Raw genomic sequence first — 20,295 nt, 5'->3', positions numbered from 1 at the left:
ATGAACCTCTTTACATCACTGGACTTTGAACTGAGCTTAAACACAAGTCAAATCAGAAAGGGCAAACTTGCTACATGTTTTAAACCCATCTGGAAAATACAAGATCTAGGTGTCCTAGATGAAATATTGACCTCATTTTACTCATAACAGCAAGGCCATGTATTTCAAAGCAATTAATTGCACCAATAAAATTCATAGGCTTTGATGAGAGACGTTGTTCAATGTATGACAGCTTAGTCCAAACTCTTCCTGTTTGCTACATCTCATGCTGCAACTGCCCCTAAGATAAATTATCTTGCTTATTTAATATACATATCTTCTTACTTCACCTGAGGTAAAGACAGAAACGTTTCATATGGACTAGACCACACCTATTGCACCATCCCTTTGACTGCAAGGGATGCAATAGCTTGTAAATAAAACTGTAACTATCTCCAAGACTTTAAACATGCTTACTGAGTTGACAGGAAACATCTTCAGGACAGCTTTACTTGACAATTGTCTTCATGGGGCTAATTAACGATTTCCACTAGAAATAACAGCTCCCTTGCAAATTTTCTAATTAAATCTGCAGCTGCTTGGAACAGTATTAGCACAGCAAGAACTTCCTCTAAGCAAGCCTTCTGGGAGCCTTCCAGTGACCTTACCCTAGTTATCAGCTGAACCAAGGCCTAGGAAACACATTATGCAATTCAGAAGAATCCTTATAGTTTCTCACAAGGAAGGAGAAGCCCTGCTGAGGGTAAGAGTCAGGGAGAGAACACTTGAAGTTCCTTGCTATTTTATAAAACCTTTTCTATACCTCTCCTAAGAAAAAAGAGAGATGCAGGGAAGAACCCATCAGACTTGGAATGGACAGGAACTTGATGATTTTGCACACAGAAGCTATCTGAGGTTTAAATTCAGGAAAAATAAACATGACCCTGCTCACTCTGATCTCCCCATTCCTCAGCAAGAGCCAGAAGGGGAGCTGTTTCAGGTGGGGAATGTCTTGGAAAAACAGGCTAAGTCTGTCTCAACATTTTGTCCTCTAGTAAAGAAAATAAAAATAATCTTTACATCTGTCTTAGCCTAGTGCAAACTTTCATGAGTAGCACAACCAAATCTGTAAAAGTCAGATAAGATAACCAACCAGTCTAGTTTCAGAAGTGATGCTCTGAAAGCCCATGAAAGATTGACCTCTGCCTTTATCGAACACTTTTAATCACTAGACCTGCAAATCCTATAGTGTTTTGATGACCTGGGGATACAGCAAATCAACTTCTCATATGTTAAGCCCACATTTCGTACTTTTTCTATATGTGCTTTTCATTGAAACTTAGTGATAATGTGGCAATGTAAATATTAATAGCTGTATCTAGAGGTATAGCAAAATTTCTGGGTTAATCTGGTTCATCCTGGTTCATCAAGACAAGAGTAGTTGAAAACTTATTAGTCAGCAAATCTGCTATTTATAGCTCTGAGCACACAGCCAGTTATACATATTATCTCATTTATGTCTTTCTGTAAGAATACATAAACCATTAACCATTTTACTGTACCCTGCAGTGAGCAGGGAACCTCCAGAAAACAACCAGATTGCAGAGTACAAATTCTCATACTCGTGTGGTGTCCATATAGTCCCAAACACAGAAGGAAGGATGATTAAACAGGTAAGTGAAAAACCTTTGAAAAGCCTCTATCTGTTTTACTTTTCTTACGAGTCATATGGTTGGAAAATTCTTAACATAGAGAAAAAGGCTGCAAGTGATGTCAAAAAGAAGTTTCTAGTGCAGGGGGCTATCTTCTGTCTTCTAATAATGAAGAAACTGTGTGTATTTATCTGTCAATCCACAGTCTGAGTTCACAAATTTGTTTCATTTGTTTCAAAGGTATTAATTCAATGTCCAAGGATCTTGTAGACCATCTCCTCTGTTCTTGCAGGCACAAAGAGATTTGTGACATTCTTTAATACCCCATGCAACTCCTCTCTCATACTGGCAGTAAGACTTTGCTAGCAGTTGTTCCTGTCATTTGTCTACTACAATTTTATCTCATTTTCTAGCACAAGTAGGCCTAAAGAAAAAATGCCCTCTTTTATGAAGATACATACACTCTGTGCTTGAGGATCATTATCTAGTCTTCCTTCAGTCTTTTTTCCCTTTACAGTTTCCAGTACCATAAATTTGTCCTCACATGTGTTCTTTCTAATTTCTTTACTTTGGGTTTTATTTAGATAGTTATCTATTTCTGGAAGTCCAGTGTCTAATTCAGGACAGCTGTGGTTTGAACACAATGCATCTTAAAACAAACAGATGTGGTCAGATATCTCCATGGGATGTTTACCTTTTATACAACAGGGTGACATTGTTGACTCGTCTTCAGTGTGTGATCTGCTGTAAAAGACGGGACTTTTCCAAAGAATCTTTTTGTAAATGATTTTGCTCATGTGATATAAATACTAGATTTATTCCATATGACTCCTTCCAAAGGTTTTCTGCTGCAGTTCCCTTAATAAACTGCATGTTATTTTTTGAAGATATATCCAGTTTACCACAATCATAGCAAGCTCTAACCACATTCCTAGGTGGAATTCTGACTCTTCTCACTGGAATATTAATTGAACCTGTCCAACATGCTCTTGACTTGACTTTACAAGTGATTTGGAAAAAACTGAGAGAATGCAAAGAAGAGTGGGCTGCAACAATATCACACCCTTCTGGCTTGATACAATGCAGCTAATCAATACACTTAGAACTTGGCTTCCTAGCTGAGCACTCCCTTTAGAGTAATTTTTACAGATTCTGTCCCTTCAACTTGTCTATCAGGATGTCACCTGCTTGTCACCTCTCAGTTTTACTGAGAGATCAAGAAAACCGACTGCTGTGCACAGAGCCTGACATGCTGCCAGGGCAGAAAATTAGACAGATTTGAAATCGTTTGTCCTGAGAACACTCATTTTGCCTGTTGTTCATCCTGTATTTATCTTCTTGGTATTTCAGTCCGAGTATTTGTTCCAGCACTTTTCTAGGAATTGAATCTGTAGTCAGAGCCAATAACGTCAGTCTCCTCTTCATTTGTGTTTTTTTTTAAAGCTGTGGACTTTCATTACCTGTTAGAGCCCCCTGCCTTCTGCAACAAGGACAGACACTCCTGAAGGTGCGGCTCAAGGCTGGGCACAGCCAGTCCTCCAGGTTCAAGTCAGGTCCAGACAAACTGGAAATCTCTGCTTTAGCTAAATATTTTCTGTTTCAGTCTGTCCTCAACTCTTACTTCTCTACTGCTGAGTCAGCTGGCCTTTCTGGTTATAAGTAATCCATAACAAGCATCAGACATTTTAGCCTTGTCAGCACCATCTAGCTTTCCCTTTCCACCCAATGATGGGTTACAACTTCTCTCACTCTGCCTGTTACTAACACTGCCCTTATAGAAGTCTGCTCAGTACTCTTATTTCAGTCCACGGTTGACCATCTTCAATTCATCCCTAACTCTTCATTTTTTTCCCTCATACTTATTCTTAGTAGCCTGAACATTTGCAACTCTCCTATCTCCAATTTCATAGTAAATATTTAAATTTATTTACTTGCTACAGCTTCCAGCCTCCCAAACTGCCTCAGGTTGAATCAGCATTATATTTGTTATAAGAGATTATTAACTCTCACTAGGGTTTTTATTTTCACCTTTAAACAAATTTTCTATGTGATCATTTCTTGTGTATTTTCCAAGCAAATTATTGTCTGGCTGTCCAAAAGCCTGCTGGCTTTGCGTTATTTTCCTACCTCCCCCATAAATCAGTCTTATACCAAACATTATTACCACAAATATTAACATGTTGCTGTTCTTTGATAGTTCCTCCCTCTCAACTGAAATTCCATGTGAAAAGCACCTGTCTCCTTGGGTACTTTTCCCATCTTTCACATCAAGTAGTCCTCAGACAAAAAATATAGTTAACTTCTACCCCAGTGTACTTTGGTCAATTGGTTCTTCTCCATCCCACATCAGCCCTTCCTTGCCCTGCATCACACAAAAGACATGACAGCATCTCACTATGCAAAAATCTTCCCACCAACTTCAAATCCATACTAGTCCAAGATCGCCAAACTAGCCTTGTGGCATTTTTGTTCATCATACATACCTACTGATCCAAATTGGGCTGGTGAGCCAGAGTGTAAAAGGGAAGCTGTCTGACACTATCAAAAGTCTGTGCATCTCACGGAAGTGCTACAACTATGTACATGTATTTCATCTCCTTCTGATGTGGTTAGGGACTTTAAAGCTGTGCCTTCTGACTGACTGTGTCTCTAAAGCATAAGTCAATTGAAAACAGGCCTGATGCTCCAAAGTGAGTGCTCATTTGCAAACCTCAGTCAAGCTGAAGTGGATTGTGCTTTTTTAGGAGACTGGTAGATAAACAGACATCAAACACAGCCTGAGAACAGCTCTGGTGCACTTCTGAAAAGAAGCAAATTGATATCTTCCGCCTCCCTGCAAATGGGGAATTAAAAGTTTCAAGATTAGAAATTGCAAATTCATCTGCTGTGGTAAGACTTCAAGGAATATATACATGTCATTTTTCTTCAGTATAGAAAGGAGTGGGTTTTTTGCTAATAAGGGGAATATTTAACTTTTTTTTCCTGTTTATGTACTCTCATACTAACAAAAAAAAAATACAGTCTGCCATTTCTGTTTTTCAGTAGTACTTGTCTGCACATGTGCTAAAATTACCACCTAAATAAAATACCACAGTGTTCCACACAAGAAAAATCAGTGTAGTTGTCAGGAGCAGTGAACTTTATGCACTTACTATAAATGAAAAAAAAAATATTTCTTGTCACCTTCTTCAGATTTGCAAGAGGGCCTATTTATTACTTGCTCACACCAAAAATTGGGTTTTATGAGATGACTACTTTCATGTCCTTATGTTAGTTGTATTTAATTTATATGCACCCATTTCCTGAATAATATTTTTATAGGCTTGATTTCTAGTCATTCCTCTTTGGACTATAGAAAAATAAGCAGGCTGAGCAAAATACCAAGGCCCTGCAATTATTAGTTTGTCTAAATAGCTTTTATCCAGATATCAAAGTAATGTTTTGCCAGTGTCCCCTCACAAAGGTCAAAAATCGCATCTCTAAAAGTGCCACGTACAGAACCTTTCTATTGCTGGGAAGCAGGTAGTCCTGCATCCCTGGAAACTGATTGGAAAATACCTGTCCATACCTCAGAAACTCTGCTGGTGAACTGAAGCACTTAGCAGCTTTGACAGCTGCCTGAGAAGCGGGGTGAAGGGCCGGCTCCTCTCCGGAAGGCACCAGCCAGGCTGGCCGTGCCGCACGGGTAACACGTGGCAGGCTTGTCCCCTGCACTGCCATCTGCCACCACGCAGCAACAGGGCAATTCAGGCAATTGATGAATGAAAACTTCCTTTTAGAGTTCCTGTAGTGCTTTTTTCTTCCCTAGCCAAAGTAAGTTTAGGAACTCCAGCAACCTGGCCATGTGCCAGTTTGGAAACTGTCCTGTCATCTGACTTGTGCTTTTTCCTGCACAGTCAACTGCGTGCAGAAAACTTCTTCCCTTTGTGGTCTAGACCCTGACTCTAGAAAGATTTTTGTCTATTCAGGTGCTGATTTGCATCTGGGAGTAATGAGGTAAAGAAAGTGTGGTACAGGTGCTGAGTTCCCTCAAAGTCTGATTTCATGAAGCACCCAAATCATGTTTCCTTTAGCAGTCAGAGTGGTCACCTTTTGTCCTAGGAAGTACTGCATTTTGTTGCTGGATAAATGGACCCCTTTTCAATAATCCTGAAAAGCACTCCATCAAATCAATAGCAGCACCACTTTTGTCTTTGACAATGGTAGTAACATACTCTGCTGTACTTACACTGACTACACATTCTTCAAGATTTTACAAGTAAAAATGAATGCATTATCTTCTCTTAATACAGCAATCACAATTAATTATGTGCATGTCAGTTTAGAGAGCTGTTACTTCTTGACAGTGTCAGTCTGATTTTACATTTGAAGCTTGTTGGAATTTCTGTAATTCTGCTATTTGTTTATTACAAATAATTAGCTATAAAGACTGCATTCAACAAAACCTATTATGGTGAAAGAAGGTGATTTCACCTTAGGTTAGGTTAGATTAATTAGATAAAACTTTCAGAACAAACTCTCTAATGTTGTGTTGGAGAGGCACTGGCACACAGAGAAGTTGTGGTGTCCCATCCCTGGAGATGTTCAAGGCCAGGTTAGACAGGGCTCTGAGCAACCTGGTCCAGTGGACGGTGCTCCGTCCTATGGCAGTGGGGTTGGACTAGAAGATCGTTAAAGTCTCTTTCAACCCAAACTATTCTGTCGTTCTGACTTTTTTTACTGACTGCACAGAGAAGTAAGACAATACTGTTTTTTCAAACTCCCATTTCAAACTGCTCTGCCATGCACACACCTTGGCACATAGAGTGCCAAGAGAGAGGCAATCTACCTCCTTTCTCCTCAACAATACATGGCCATGGCACATGCTTCTTGACTCAGGAAAAGAAACAAAAACAGAAATAAAAACAGGTTTAGAGAATGAAACATCACTGCAGGTTGCAGAAATAAATAAAAACTGATTTTTATTTGATCTTGTTTATCTCTAAGCTCCTGAAACCGAATGCTAGGATGAGTACAGAGAGTGCTCTCCAGCTGGCCTGGACAATCTGCCAGCACACTCCCCTCTGAAGGGCATGCTGCCACCCTGTTCCACTGCCACCCTATTCCTTCAAGCCTCCTACTCATGGAGTACCGGCACTGTGCCTGTGAATATGTGGCACAGAGGATTGTCATTTGAACTCCAGGTGAAATCACCAAGCTCCTGAAAATGTTGCAATATAAGAAATGAAGGTGTTTGACTGGAGATCACAGTGCTTAGTGAAGGGAAAACCTTTTGGACAACTATCACCTAATTACAAACTGAAGTCTATGGTCTGCCAATGATAGTACAGGGGGTTTTATGTCTGAAAATAGAGTATTTGTATTTCAAGTTATTAAAATTGTTTACTTTCTTTGAATTAACCTTCCACATGAAAATAAAAATAATAGTATATTTCTAAAATCATCTGTCTCCCTGCAGAGAGGAAAATTTACATTTACTATGGCATAGTCCCAGTTTGAATAAGCATTGAGTTGCAGTTAGTGCAGTTTACTACATGGAGCTGCTGTTCATCACAAGCCTGTGATCATCACGAGGGGAAGGCACAAAGTGTACGCAGAGAAACAGGATTACATTTCCATGCCAAAAACTCAGCTTGCAACTGGGCATCCCAGGAGTGATGTTGTGAACTCAGTGCTTTCCCTGTCTCAGTGGAGATCCAGATGCAGGGCATCCAGAGGAACCAGGGCAGACATTCCCAAGTTTCCAGCATGATAAACCACTAACAATTATGGGGAGTGTTGATTTAGAGGCACATATCTAAGATGTTCCTGTGGGTATCTATGATCACTTGCCATCAGGGCAAGGGAATCATCATGAAATCAGTGCCACAGGACACAGACATCTTGTGCAGGCAAAAGAGAATGCATACACGGGCTTTTTTTTAAATCCTGTAAGCTAATAAAATACTACTCAGGCCTACATTTCACAGCAAAATACCCAATCTTTTGACAGAAAACCTAGCATTATTCTTTTTCCCCAACCTGGAAATCCACAAGAAAGAAAGATTCTGACAGCTGCAGATTTCACAGATGTCAAAGGCACAAGCCCTGCTCTTACAGATGGATTGCACAGAAACACGCCTTTTGTTAAAAGACAGAAAATTAAAGGAACATTTAATCATGCTCTGACAGGCTTCTTAGCCCAAGGCTAATACTCTGAGTCCTGTAATAATTCCTGAACTCATACATTGGCTTACAGCAGGTGGCCACAGAGGTCTCAGGCAGTGGAAGTGCATTAATTGTGGGGCCAGCTCTCTAGTTTAATAATAAGAAACATGTTAATACTACTCCTTACCATAAAAGCAATAATAAGCAATGCAAGCACACACTCATAATTATTTTCAATTACTGTGCAAATAGTCCCTTAGCAGCTCATTCTGAAATTTTTAAGTGCTAAGCCATCAGCTATTTTTCATCTTTATAAAATAAATCAGATATAGAAATCTTTTTGTAATTAATATTTATTGGAAGCAATAGTTCCAAGAACGTCCAAGTCCAAAGATTAGTCAGTTCAGAGATGATCAAGCATTTTGTTAAAGCTGCTCTTCCCAAACTTTTAGATTAGTTAGATCTTTGAACACTTTTAAAAATCTTAGTCTGACTTTCAACCTCATAAGTGTGAGTAAATATATCTTTGTCTCCTCCTTCCAAATTTGCCCCTCATAACCCTATAGCTTTTATTCTCGGGAGTTGTTTTAGAAATCTTTACTTAGAATGTTTTAGAAACAGTACATAATTGCAGGAACGTGGAAATCCCCATTCAAAGTAAATGTAAATGAAGAAAAGGGGCAAAAAAAGAAACTTGAAAGACACCTTCTACATGGATTAAGCAAGTACTCATGAACATTAAAAATGGGAAAAATAAAAGTAGGCCTTGCATGTTTTTTAAAAAACTAAAAATACCACTGCTTCCATTTGCAAGGATTTGTTAAGAAATATTTTCATGACCATAAATTACCTGAAGTTCCTAGTGTAAAGCAGACAGCCACATATGCCATATTATATAATCTCATTCAAGTACCTTGCAAACATAATAAAAATGAAGACTCGGAGCCTTCAGATTTCATTCATACTCCTCTGCACAGTACATCACCAGTGATTTTAGGCATGGCATTAGGAAAAGGAATCCTGTACCCTAAACTTCATGACGTGGAGTTAAATCAATCACAGGTGTGTGGGCTCCAAGCTTCAAATATTTGATTTCAAATTAGTGCATGCCCACTTGTGCTGGAACACAACCCTCATTTACTGCAGCAGATGTCAGCTGGTAGGTCTGTCACATTTACACTAGAAGGGCCTTTTCTGACACCTGGTTGGCAGAAGTCCTTGCAGATAACATGGAAACTGAATAGTTTGGTGTTTTGCTTTCCCTGAATGCACACGCAGTCAGGGGCAGTGGATTGTCAGGTCAGAGATTTCTCCTATACCCTTTCTTTCCCTCAGCCCTACACAGAAATTTTTTCAGCACCCTCTGGTGCTTTGTATCAGGAACAACACCTCTCTAGGATTCCCACTTCCAGCCGTGAATTCCAGAGCAGCCTTTTATGGGAAGACTTGGGTGGCAATTTCTGACCAGATGGGAAGCCAGAGTAGGGGAGGGTAGAGCAGGCAGCTGCTGGCTCCTGTACCTGCAGGTCTGCAGGCATGAGGGTGCAGGGCCTGTCCATCACATCACATCACATCACATCACATCACATCACATCACATCACATCACATCACATCACACTTTTCCCTGTTTCCTGACGCTTCAAACAGGGCTACTCTGTGTTTGACAAGAAACATCAAACATGGCAGGTGAGTTTCCTCAAGCCACTCCCTTTGATGACATCCTTTGAATGTTTTCTGGCTCTATGTCCCTGAAGAGAATTCCTTTTCACCAGCATGCAAAGAGAAGTTTACCTTTATGTTTGGAGTCTGAATATTTCTACTACCTTTTTTCCTGGTGTGGAGAATTGTTTGTTTGCCTGTTTGTTTGCCTGTTTGTTTGTTAGTTAGGCTTAAAGGGTCAAGGCCAAAAGTAAATTAAGATGACTCTAGCAATTTTTCCCTTCTGCTGGTCAGATCTAAACGCTCTGAGTGCTCCCAGGGAAATCAGTGCGAGCTCTAGGGCTGGGAACTTAAGTAGAAACAATTCCAGGCTCATCTGGAGTTCATCTCTTGGTCTGGTCTGTAACCACTTGCTTTCCTTTCTTAACATCACTGCCTATTAGAGAAAAAAGTTGTGTGCGAAGAGTCTGGAGGAAGACGTCAGCTGATTTCAAAGCAGTTACGACAGCCTGTGGGTCTAATTCAGGTGCTTTCCCTGAGTTGCACAAGCACTCATAGCAATCTGACTCCCTGTGTCCTGCAAAGTCAGGAAGCTTTGCAAGAGAGGCCAAACAGGAATGGCAATGTGCCCAAATGCCCATGTTTATAGAAGCCCTGGAGAGCTCTTGACCTAGTGCACGTGATTCCAAAAGCTGGCTCACTGGAAACAGAGGAAACAGTGTGCAGCAGAGCATGCTCATACCAGCAGAGATGGTGCCTGCACTCCATATGCAAAATGTGACTGTGCAAATGACGTTTTCCATGCCTTTCTCGTTATTTCCTGCAGGAGCCACACAGCTAGCAAGGCAAGAGGCTTCTCTTCATTCAGGGCAGAAGGAGAATGCTGTGAGCCCATTAGGTTTATACTGCCTGTGATGTGGCACCACTAAAATGGATGAGCACTGACAGCACTCTACGAGGTATTTTTGAAGTTATTTCCAACCTTATGGCCTGGCTAGTGATAAAAGCACAGTCTCACTGAGTGACAGCCAACAAACTATTGCTGCTCCCATCATGCCATGAGCAGGGAGACAGCTGGCAGCACCTAAGATGGTGAAACAGCACATAAGGCTGGCATGTGGCACTCACCACTGTTATTGTCCTGGCTTGGCAAAGCTCTGTATCTGCCTTACTCATATCCACATTTCTTTCTGATGTGAACCACTCCCTTCTTGCAAACATAAATGGTCTGGGCTGAGGTATTACTTGTCATTCAGGTGAAACCCAGTAAAATCCTTTCAGAAATATTTGCTGTCACTTTGACAACTGAGACCAAGTAGATGAGAAGGAATAAATGTATTTCCATATCCATCAAAATTATTAAAATCTGCTCCTCATTTAGTTGCATAGACAAGCAGAGTCTAGCCCTGATAGTTCATTAGAGAAAAATCTTATTAACAGTGAAGACCCCTTAAAAGGAAATTGAGGGAAGGGCTGAATGCAGTATGCTTCTGTGTGCACCCTAGGAACTGTTATTTTTGTGGTTTTAATGTTTCTTTAAGAGTCTCAGGAGGCACTGTATATCTGCAGCTCATCTTATACTGGGTAAAAGCTCTAAATAAGTATGAAGTACCAGGTGTATCCCATTGAAACAAAATAGTTTTTTATCTAATGTAACAGGTACCTTAATGAAAAGTATATATGTTTTGAATCTCATAAAATAGAATATTTCATAATATAGTGAGTGTAACCATACACCAGGATGTGATTTACTTTGCAGATTAATAAGCAGTAATAAGTTCCCAAATCAAACACCGACATGAACCAGCCATGGGGTGTTCAAAAGGCAGCAAGTCCCCACAGAAGTCACCAGTGAGCCTAATTAAAGCACAGCAGCACTAACAGGGAGCATCATGTCCCCTTGGTCCTATCACAGGGCGACCCAATGCACCTTGCAAATCCCAAGGCCAGAGGAGAAGATCCCATGGGCTCCTGGGCAGCCCCTGGATTTTGCAGTGGGGATTTAAGCTGGCCACTGCAGACAGAGTGCCCCTCCTGCCACAGCTCCTGCCCCATGCAGGGCAGAGTTAGCAAAGCTCCTTCTGGCTCAAGCCCTGCAGTGATGCCCTGGCACACTGGATTCAATGGCCGTGCCCCAGTCCTTGGCACATGAGAAGAACTGCTTCTCTTGACTTCAGCCAGGTAAATGTGGTTGTCATGGTAGCAATCCTGACATGTCTCCCTGCCACCTGTTTCTCTGGCATTCCCAAATTTGGGGGGTAGTAGAAATGATAAAATGTGTGTTACTTCTCTGGGATGTTTTACATGTGTTGTAATCTAGAAGCAAAATATAAATGGGAGGGATCAAAAGCCAGTGAGCTCTCAAATAGGTGCATGTTTCATGCTGCCTTCTGATTCCCTATACTTCCTCCCTCTCCTAGTAGCAATATGCCTTTTATGCCAAAAAAAACCCCATAGCACTAGGCCCCACACATCCTCTTGTGTTTCCCTAACTAGTATGTACCAAAGGTATGAATATCTTCCTTTTGAGCCAACCATTAAAAGAATACTTGTCACCTCTATTGTTCAGTTTCTTGAAGTTAATAAAAGATTATGATATATAATATCTACATTTTCTACATACAACTGAGAACCAATAATATCAACTTATTCACTCCTATGCTAGGAGGAAGAAAACTAAGTATTCCTTCAACATTTAATTTAGAGACTAAAAACTCTTTAAGCATTATAGAACCGTGGGGCCAAAGGTAATCCCCATGCCAAGGTACCAAGTAAAGTCAGTGGAAATCCATGCAGTAACTCAGATGCTGAAGCACTGAAACAGTGAAGCCTGCTTCTTTTTGCCTCTCCTCCAGTCAGAATTTCTTCCCTTCTTTACCAGTGTGATAATCTTAATAAAGCATCCTGCAAGTGGCCGAGGCACTTCATAATTTCTCTGGCACTGGGTTGGTGCAGACACCCTCCTTTCAGCAAAGCTGGGCTGCCACTGACAGTACAAATATTTCTTCCTAGGGACAAAAGAGCTGAAACCTCTCTGGAAATGTTCTTTACTTTGATACCCATGCTTGTCTTTAAAAAAAAAATCCTTTAAGCTGTCACTTTCACATCAATCATGCATAATGCTTTGCTGAGTTAAAAATTCATGGTGGTTAGTTTTTCTGACTGTCCTATTTTCACCTGTTTTAAAAGAAAATGCAAAATGCTGGGTCATAAAACTGAGACTGTTTAGAGAAGAAGAAAACAACTATTTAAGTGTTAATTTTGGATGTACCAAAGAAATAATTTCCCAGTTGTACCTCTGCACCACTTCTCAGTGTTTATTTGCAGGGTAGCTGATAAAGCAGAAATCATCCATTTTTGGAATAATGGGGCCCGTTGATAGTGGTTGCACCAAGTGAAAATGCTATGTGTATTCCTGGATCTTCTAACAGGTGGCTAAAGAAGAAATGCCATTAGCATGGAAGAATACTAACTGTATTTGAAAATGGAGCAAATGGCATCATTTTCAAAGGCTAGTCACTTCAGACTTTGTGTCCTTCACTGAAATGAAAGATTTTGATCCCTTAGAAAGCCAAGCACTCTGCTGCTAATTAAATGGTCCTTATAATTCTGTACCCAAGCTTCTTGAAGTGACTTTTTTCCTGCTGTTAACACATAGTTTTGTCAGAAGATAAGAGGGAGCAAGTATGCTTGAGGATGGGTCACAGATTGCAGATCTTCCACAAACCTTAGGCCCCTGCCTCCTCATGAGCAAAATGAGAAGTTCAGCAGTTTAAATCAGCTGAACAAACCCCACTTACCCATCTAAAAACATGGTGAAATAAAAAGGCATGACGCATGACAATGGCTAACTCTAGTAAATTCTGTAATTTGATGCAACTAACAGAAGAAAGTGTCAGAAGTGTAATGAATCTGAATACCCTTCCTCATAAAAAAACAATGTACTTTTGAACAAAGCACTTTTCAAATTCATAATCAGCACCAAGTTCTATAGGGCAAGATGGTCATTTTCTTCAGGAATGTCTTAATCATAAATTGTTGTCAACTATCCTATTTCTAGCCACTAGACAGCAAATCTGAACTGAAACAGGATGATTTTGTAGCTCTTTCAATCTGTGTATGCCCTCAGGAATGGAGGGAACAGATATTTTCATGTGACAAAGTGCCAGAAAAACTGGAGGAAGGTAAAGGTTGCCAGAAGCAGACACATACAATGCAGGAAACCATGCTGCATGCACTTTGGGTAGGACACATAATTAAAGCATTATCCCCTGTATTTGCTGAGGAACACAGGACCTCTAAGGTGTGGCAAAAAGACTTATTTTTATTGAGATTACCCTGCTAATGTACATTTAGCAGTTAGCATCTTAAATTGTTTCACACTTAATTTTGCAATCTGTAGTTTTTCTCCTGTTAGCACACACCAGCCATATCACCAGCACAGCATAACTACAGCATTCTTGTCCTGGCAATGGCCTCTGGAGAGATACAGTCTAAAAGCAGGTGGGATTTACTATCCCTGTCAGATATGTCATGTGCTGGGAGGAAAATAACTGTGTGCATCGTGCTACATTTACCATGTTGTCATTCTATCAGCTTTTCTTTTGTCAGAATTAAAAGGTAAGAAGAAGAGCATTGGTGAGGAGTGATGCAGGCCGTAGAAGGAAAATGTAAAATCTCATAGAGAAGGTTTCTCAGCTCTGTTTTCAAGCCAACCATTCATTGTTCATGCACAGTACCTGGATAGTAATTCACCACTGGGAAAAGTACCTTGCAGATCTTTTTATTACTACCATTTTAACTTAATAATGTTTCACATACCCTCATGAAATTTCAGAGGACTTTGTGTCTTTGTTAACTTACAGCAGAAATCACTGCTGCCAGCAGTTTTCTGACATAATTTTTCCCAAAATAAATGTGTTGCATTTTATGACATTCATATTTGATACAACACATCTGAGAAGAATGAAAGTGATTTTACAGGTAATCGTGGGTTGTAAGGTCTTTCATAACTCCATTTCTACCATCAAGATAGAGCCACTCTGCAAAGAAGAGTCCCCTCATTCTGTTTGCCTCAAAAAGAGGAATTGGTTTTTATACTGCTAAGAAACACACTTTGCAAAATTACATTATCATAGAAGAAAAGAGAGAGAGAGGGAGAGAGGGAAAAAAGAACAGCTAGATTTCAAAGGTCAACAGTTTCTCAGTGGTGGAGGTAAAATGCTGTGTTCATTTGTATTTGAAAGTTATCAAGTATTTACAGTTATGAAGTATTTCATTAGAAGTGTTACGTACTGGAAGTATTTTGTTGGTTTTGGATATATTTTATCATTGCAAATTGGTTTTAAGTGTAAAAAATTATTGCACCTGTGACAAGCATTCTTTATGTGCTAACCTTAAAGGGAAATGTAAGCATGTGAATGTGCTGGCAGCATTTGTGCATAAGAAAAAATACAGTACAGACATTACCTAAGTTCAAGTGCATAAGTTGCTATTTTTTGTGGTTCTGTGTAAACACAGACATGTTAGACTTTCAAACTCCAGAAGGCACCTTACATACTCTGGGTCTTGTTACAGAAACATAGTTACCTAATAATTTTTTAGGCTTTGGGGGGTTCTCTGAGATGTCTGAATAGGCTGACAGATGGTGCAAGACCTCTGTGCCCTTCTGGGAGCAACTGGGAGGCCCCCAGACAAGGCTCATTAGCATGTCAGATAGCGCAGGATGACTGTGTGGAGGGAATGAAATCCCAGCCTCCCATGTCCACCCGCCAAAATCCAGCTCTCCCACAACTGGCCTTTTCTCTTATTGACCTCTGATGCCCCCGGTGCATTAAGCCAGAGCTGAAGGCCAGACTACTGGCACTCCACATTGTGGAGTGGGATTGGAAAGCAGTCATTCCTGAGCTGGAGAGCTTTCTGATCACATTGTATTTACAGGGGAAGTTAGTCCTGGATGCCACAATTATGTAAACAAGCTTTTCTAATTAATCTTTTTCTGAGCCAAACCTCTAGATAAGCCCTGAACTTTAATTTTACCTGTTACTCAACTCAGAGTAAAGCTCAAATCCATTAAATTGTCTTGTTATAAACACTTACTGTTTAAACTTTGAAGATGTATCATGTTTAAATCCCTAAGAGTAAATCAGGAAACCTTCTCCCTCTGAAGCCTCCAGACTGGCAGCTAGCAAGATAACTCATCCCTGCTCTCTGTACAGTAATAGGCCAGCCGAAAGTGTAACATGTATTTTATTGCATTAAAGTATCAAGGAATGAAGTGAAAATGGACACTTTATGTCAGCATAGCAAAGGCCCAAGACATAACTGCTCAAATTGGCTAGAAAAACTGAGCATTTAAAAAAATCTCTTTTCTTCTTCATGTGTCTGTGGTATGACATGGAAGCATATTTAGCCCTTCTACAAAACAGAGTCTGTGAACCACGCGATGGGTGAATGTCTCTCAGTGAAAATTTTAACTGCCAACATTATTACTGAGGGGCTCTAGAGAAACCTTGTTACTGCTGTCAATATTTCAGCATTAAGGATCTGGATTCCCTAAAATTGGTTCAGAGCATGGCTGTACTATAGACACAAAAACAGACTCCTGTTCGTTATCCAACACAATAAACATTGCACACTCAGATCCAGCCTGCTGAGCAGCAGACAGACATCCTCAAACTCAAAGCCATGGTGCTGCCTGATGCACCCTTATTTCTCAGCTCCCTTTAATACAGGACATAGATCAAGCAACAGGATGTACTGAGGTTCTCATTTCATTGTTGTGGGCAGCTAGCCTGCTGTGATTCCCATAAACGCCTTGATGGGGATGAACCTTTACACCATAAATAATCTGTGAAACCACGTCCAGTAAACTTTCTGAAGCAACCTCTCACCCAGAGGGACTATATGCTGAATTAAGATCACTCACAGAAGTATGTTAAAACCAGCCTTAGAGAGAGTTAAAGTGAGTGCCCAAGTTTACAAATCTTTGGGTATAACTTAAAAAGTTCAACACTGAAGTCCGATCTACTGTGATTCCAGTTTCTGACTTTGTCCTCAGCAATGGTTTTGACAAAATTAGGAAGGTGATGTCATATAGCCCCAAGAGGAAGTAAAATGCAGCAGGTTTCAGCAGAATGGTCCTGCCATTTGGGGTTCAGCCCCAGCACAGAACATGAAATATCCTCCATGCTGCAAAGAAAATGTGACCCTCAACCACTGCTGCTCCTTGGAGAACTTTTGCTCCAAGGAGAGTTCCTTCTGCTTCCCCCTTAGGCATCTGAGAAGGCATTTTTGCCTAAGTTTTGCCCAGGCTGGGCACACTGAACTGCACAGAGCATAGATGGGCCAGACATGTGAGTCATTTCACCTGTTGGCTCACAGAGCTGGAAAGGCCTTCAGGATTTCAGTAAGTCTGTAAGGCACCAGGGCAGGAATGTGGTGAGCAGCACAGCACGGCAGGGTAGTCCACAAACTGCTATTTGATCTTACTGTCACATGTCTGGTGTGTGTGTGTGTGTACATGCAGGAGGGCACAGGAGAAGGGAGAACAGACAGATAGCCATTAGATAGGTTTACAATAACAAGCCAGCTTCCTAATCCCCTTCTCAGATTGCAGCTACCAAATTTCCTACAATCGGGTTCTGACTCTTATACAAGCTGCAAATTCATGCAAATCCCGAGTCATTGTTTGGCAGGGTATAGTGTTTTGGTGTACCCTGCTGTGGTTAATCACTCCATCTGAAATTCAGTTCCTCTTTGCCTTCTTCAGAAAGGTGTTACAGAAAATCATACATAAACACCCAGCTCATTAGGAATCTGATGAAACACTAGCAGAGAAAATGTTGCTGTCTGATTGAGTCATTTGCATTGGATATAATAGTTATTAGCTCACAGGGTTTATTAAAACAAGCAAATTCATGGCAATGCTATAGTAGTTGAAAAAAGGCTCCTCGCATTGCTGTTTAGATTCAGAACTGCTTTGTGTGAGAGCACAATGTGCACAATTGATTCAGATGTGGTAAATTATCAAAAGTTGGCAAAGGCACATGAAAATTTTGCTTTTCTACACATCCAGGACATCACTATTTATTTGACGGAGAACTTAGCCAGGGAGCAAGAAACAAGTCTTTCCAGAGAAAGCTTCACTCAAATTCACAGACAAAAGGATGAGGAAATTTGACTGGGTTGGATATAGCTGGTACGCGTATTTGACCTCATCTGCTCTGGTGCTGTACTGGTTTTCAAACACAGATGAGAGGGCAGCAAAAACTGCTTCAGTGTAACCCTAACCTGTAGCTGAAACTACAGACTGGAGCTCTCTGTTAACAAATAGGACCTCGTATCTTTTCCTGGAAGTTCTTTATAGAAGTATAGAACTCAGGCTACCCTTTGTCTCAATAAGATTTGATCAGTAATGTACTTTTAAGAAACAAACATGTTTTATAATAGTACTTGTTTCACCAATTTTTTTTCTCAGAAATAGAAAACAGGTACAGCTCAGGCAGGTGTTTGGAAAATAGCATTATCACCAAGAAGCAGAGGGCAGAGACTTGGCAAGAACACAGGTCTATATATTATTGCTTTTTATTTTCTTAAGTTCCACAGAGCTGGTTTTTTAAAGGAGATTTCTCAATTAATGAAAATCAAACACAAAGGAATATATAAAGGACAAGCTGTCAGAAAATAGCCTTTTTCCCCCCCCCAGCATCATTTTAATATCTATCACATGATATTAATACCATATGGTGTTCCTTGTACATTCTCTCATTTCTGTGGTACTTTCTGGAGGCAGAAGCCATACAGGACAGGAACTTGTTAACTGGCCAATAAGACGTTTCTTTTTCTAATTCTGTGAACATTGATGTCCACAGTACATTCAGCAGCTCAAAAAGAGCCATATCAACGTGGGTAACACCTCCACACTCAACGTGGCTGGTAAAAGATACCTTCCCTGACCTCACTGTCCTGCACAAGTTTGAATTCATTTATTCTCTCAGAACATTAATAGATATAATGATGGCTCAGTCTCCCCCTGGTCTCATGCCAGCTTCATGAAGCCCTTAGCTTCTAGACAAGGAGAGAAGCAGTATCTCAGGCCACACCACCAGCCCAGGGACACACAGACAAAAGAATCAGTATGCTGGTCTGGCACTGCACACTCTGGAGGCTCCACAGGCACTTTCCAGCTGCTGGAATCACTATAAACAGCAGCACACATTTCCAGGCTGGCCTCCTCCACCAATTACATCTCATGGAGACCGTTGTGTTGCAGTTGTAGCTGTGTAAATAGGGAAACATTCTTCCAAATGTTCCATTAACCACTTCATTTTCTATATTAAAATTGCCTGGGTGAATAGAGGGGAACTGGCAGTAGAAGAGGACTGTTCTAAATAAACCTCTGCATCTAACTGCACTGATACACTACACTAGGCTAAAGTGATTTTGCTACTATTCCCATAGGAAGAGTAGAAAAGTTGGGATTTTTGCTGATATTTTCACCATTTCAGTTTGCATCATGTTCATTTAAGCTGTTGATCAAGGTGGGTTGTGCAGTTACTGTACTCTTGCTGAGCAGAGTACAGTTTTTCTGCTGCCACTGCAGAAGAGGTGGTGAACAGTACTTGAAAAGGTGTGGAAAGCGGCTGGGAGTAGCTGCTTCTGAATACTTCTAGGTAGACCTTCTCAGGCTTCTCTGCCTTAAAAACAGCAGAGACACCTGCAGAATAGTCCACAACATTTAAGCACCTCACCTAAGGCCGTCTGGTTTGAAAACTTTTGCTTAAAATAAAAAGTTTGTTTAAACAGGTTTGATTAATTTAACAACCACATAGCCACAAAGAAGAAAATATGCTTGCAAATGTCTATTCAGAATTGTTACAGAGGCAGGAAAGACCAATCTGAGTAGTAAACAAAGTAAATATCCTCTGATCTCACTAATGAGAGTCAAAAATATGATACACATTATGTTGCATAACATTGTTCCAATTACACTGCTGAGGTCTTTATCAGGATGTCAATTAAGGTGATCTTTCCATCTCTTCCATACATGTGCTCACATACTGGTCTGATCCGACATGGGAAAAAACTACATTTGAAATCCCAGGTGAAATAAATAGCAATGTCACAGCAGAAAGGCTGAAGGTAAAATAACTGCCAATGATACAGCAAACCTTGGTCCATTGGTAAAAGTTATTTTAAAGGACTGATAATTTTTTGCTATTTGTTTCATGACTTTTTGCCTTCCTCCTTTCTTCAGATTTGCACTTTTACCACTGGTACAAACAACTCTCTCTGCCATGTAGTTTCTATAATTATGTCACTACCAAATCATTCTTCCCCATGGTTTCCTGGGGTGCTGCTTCTTAGTGATTCATTGTCACATCATGCCTCAAAGTAATTAAGTTCTTCCTATCAAACCTGCTAAGAATTTTTGGAAATGTGAATCAGAAGACATCCTCTCCATTACTTAAGTATCCCAATATTTATTTCTCTCATACAAGAGTTATTGTTCCTCTAGTAATGAAATTAATGTAAAGTGAGTATCAAAGATAATTTTCAGTTATTTGTACAGCAGCAAATAGCAACCACTTGAGAAGAGAATCCAAGGAACTTTTCCTTGACTGTTGTAGTTATTTTTAAAGATCCTGCAGCAGTCTTGCAGTGCCACTGAAGAGCCTTTGTGACGCACAACACTGTAAATACTGTCCCTAGCCCTGCAGTGTTCAGCTAGATCCTCATGGGTATTAGATACTCAGTTTTACACAATCTCAGTGGAAGAAGGTGGAAACTTTGGGAGAACTTAGACTTTTACAGGCCTTTTAAAATCTCCTGAACTCTGTAGGAGGGGGAAGGAGC

At 40.4% G+C, this 20,295-nt stretch overlaps 1 long non-coding RNA gene across 3 annotated transcripts in view; it reads left to right on the top strand.

The window, feature by feature from the left end:
• LOC134432211 (uncharacterized) overlaps positions 1 to 20,295 on the top strand; it is a 97,459-nt gene that overhangs the window by 51,738 nt on the left and 25,426 nt on the right. The window contains exon 6 of one of the 3 annotated variants that reach the window (XR_010031264.1): positions 10,265 to 10,397. The exons of 1 other annotated variant lie outside the window; for it this stretch is intronic. This is a non-coding gene — a long non-coding RNA (uncharacterized LOC134432211). Of the gene's footprint in view, positions 1 to 1,548; positions 1,647 to 10,264; positions 10,398 to 20,295 lie in introns of those variants that run through there. One more of the 3 variants, XR_010031265.1, reaches the window with a different exon arrangement.

Source organism: Melospiza melodia, chromosome Z (genome assembly GCF_035770615.1).
Source record: "Melospiza melodia melodia isolate bMelMel2 chromosome Z, bMelMel2.pri, whole genome shotgun sequence".
Classification (NCBI taxonomy): domain Eukaryota; kingdom Metazoa; phylum Chordata; class Aves; order Passeriformes; family Passerellidae; genus Melospiza; species Melospiza melodia.
Note: the sequence above shows the minus strand (reverse complement) of the source record. Positions and strands in the feature narration are given on the sequence as shown.